The sequence below is a fragment of the Morone saxatilis genome, unplaced genomic scaffold, assembly GCF_004916995.1.
Source record: "Morone saxatilis isolate NCDOM2014 unplaced genomic scaffold, NCSU_SB_2.0 Contig20, whole genome shotgun sequence".
In the NCBI taxonomy this organism is placed as follows: Eukaryota; Metazoa; Chordata; class Actinopteri; family Moronidae; genus Morone; species Morone saxatilis.
Genome location: NW_023339763.1, coordinates 394,533 through 397,268, shown reverse-complemented (window position 1 = coordinate 397,268; position 2,736 = coordinate 394,533).

Sequence of the window (2,736 nt, the reverse complement as noted above, 5' to 3'; positions counted from 1 at the left end):
ACTTCGAACTCCTGCGAGAACCTCCAACCTGAAGTGACTCCATGGACCTATGGTGACTCGCTGCCCGCCACATACCTGCCCCCCAATCCCCCTTCCAACTATCTAGCCCTCAAAAGGGTGTCGCGTATGATGAAACACCGCAATTAATAATGACTTAAAGACAGGACTATCGGGAACAGTGTCTGAAACTCCCAGATCAAAAGTAAAACCTGGATTGAACTATAAATAACGCACTCAATGTTTGTTTCCCGTTAAAATCGAGGCTCCGTCCAAATAAAGGAATGAATGTGTCTTTTGTTTCAAATGCTCTCTAAACTCTTGCTCAGAAAAACAAACCAAAAAATAAATTTTCAAGTGAATGCAGTAGGCTTCCGTAATATACTGACGTCATAGGATCATTTATAGTGAGCAACAAGGGGGCGATAGAGAGGCTTTTGAGAGCTGTCGTGGTGTCCATGTTTATAAATGTGGATGTCTGTGTGAAGTTGATGAGTAGATCTAACGACAGAGAGAGGTTGAGAACCACCGAGTCGACAAATAAAGTTTTCTTTCTTTCAGTTCGGCTCCATGACAGCATCTCCGAGGAGGCGCACCATTACCTCATCTTCGACCTGTGAGTGCCTATATATCATCTGATTGTGCTTTGTTGTTTAATTGATGTTGTCAATTACAACCTAACTTCTTCTGTCACATTGTGTTGTTTACACAACAGTTTTCCCACAATGCCTTTCTCTCGGTGTGTCTCAGGGTCACAGGTGGAGAGTTATTCGAAGACATTGTAGCCAGAGAATATTACAGTGAAGCTGACGCCAGGTAGGAAACACCTCAATAACTCCACCCTCTTCCTCCTTCTTCATCACTGAATGGACCAGCCTGACCTCTGACCTCTGACCTCTGTCTGCAGCCACTGTATCCAGCAGATTTTGGAGGCAGTGCTACACTGTCATCAGATGGGTGTGGTCCATCGAGACCTGAAGGTACCTGTCTGCCTGCCTGTCTGTCTGTCTGCCTGCCTGTCTGTCTGTTTGTCTGTCTGATCTCTCCCCTTTAAAGTCCTGTTAGCCTTGTTAGCATCCAACATGTAAACTAATGGCAGAGTTAGCATGTTAGCTTGTGTCCTGTGTCTGCAGCCGGAGAATCTGCTGCTGGCCTCAAAGTCTAAAGGGGCGGCGGTCAAACTGGCCGACTTCGGCCTCGCCATCGAGGTGGAGGGAGACCAGCAGGCCTGGTTCGGTAAGTCCTCGCTGATATATTACTGTAGTGATATTACTGCGGTGCCGGGTAGTATTCGACCGTGTAGTGTGATCGTTGAGCGTGCTTATTACGTGTATCATTGCGGTACGTGAGTGATTACTGGTATGATTGAGCTGGAGAGGTGCAATTGTGACTGGTCAGATATTGACGCGTGTCGATTGTACTGTCACTGGTTGATTCATTGGACTGTATATTGCACTGTAGCTCGACTCATTAACTGTAAGAATGTCGTAGTGATGTGTACTGTATTTAGTTAGCGGGTGTGGTGATTGACGTGGTGCGATAGTACTGGTAGTTGAAGTGGTGATTACTGGTATCCATTGACTGGTAGTCAGTTGGACTTGTGACGTGATGCATTTCACTGTATACGTGCTTGAAGGGAGTAGATAGTAAGGGGTATAGGTATGGATTGACGTCGCGATTAGCTGTGACAACAGGACACCCTGGAATCGCCGCGTTCTGTGTGTGTGTGTGGTGCTGTGTGCTTGGTGTGTGTTTACAGGCTTTGCGGGGAGACTCCAGGGCTATCTTGGTCTGCCAGAAGTTGTCTTGAGAGAAGACTCCGCCAGTTACGGGAAGGCAGGCTGGACCTGCGGTGCCTGGCTGCTTGTTCAGATCCGTCCCCCCTGCCTCCTCGCTCCGTCTCCTCTCTGGCTGGTCTCTTTCCTCTCTCTGGTCTCCTTCTGTCCGGCTGCCGGTCTCCGTCTCGCGTGGCTGCTTGTCGGCCGTCGTTTGTGTGCGCGCTGCCGTCCCCTCCGCGCGTTCGTTCGCTCTGCCTCCGTCGTGCTCTGTGTGCGTGTGCTGGCGTCTCGCCTCCGCTGGCTGTCCTCCTGTCCTCTCGTGCCTGGGTCTTCTGCCTCGTGCAGGTGTGTCGGTGCTGCTGCGTCTGGTGCTTGCTGCAGCGGGTGGTGATTCCTGTTTATATGTTGAGTGGGTCGGTCTATTGCCGTCCTTCTGGATAGATCGAACGATCGTCGTTGCTGACCAGCTAGATCGCAAGCGTGGGAGCTGGCTGACGATGGCGATGCGGTAGGTCAGGCTGGACTGAGTGAGTTTATGGTAGTACAGGACTGGTTTGATACATAGATGTGTCTAATCTTCAGTTTGTTATTTTGTATGTGAGCCGGAAGTTCAGTACACAGAAGTTGATTCTGCGAGACGCACCCTTTGTTCGAAAGTAGGACGTTTGTTGTCTAGAGCCGGAACTGCGGCGTCGTGTGAAGCAGGGTTACGCGAGAGGTGCCCGAACCGCAGTACCAGCGCGGTGAATGAGGAAGAAGCGCTTGAGGACAGAGGCCAGAAAGGAAAAAACGTGCCTGTTGAACAGGGCAGAGGAACCGGTGTAGGACAGAGTCGCGTGTCGTTCGGTGAACCGATGGAGGGTAGCTCAGTGAGGGTATTAGCAGATGGTACGAGGTCTAGCAGGACCAGTGGCGAGAGGCGTCCAGCCAGGAGCCGCATGAGAACGGCTGCGAGTAGATG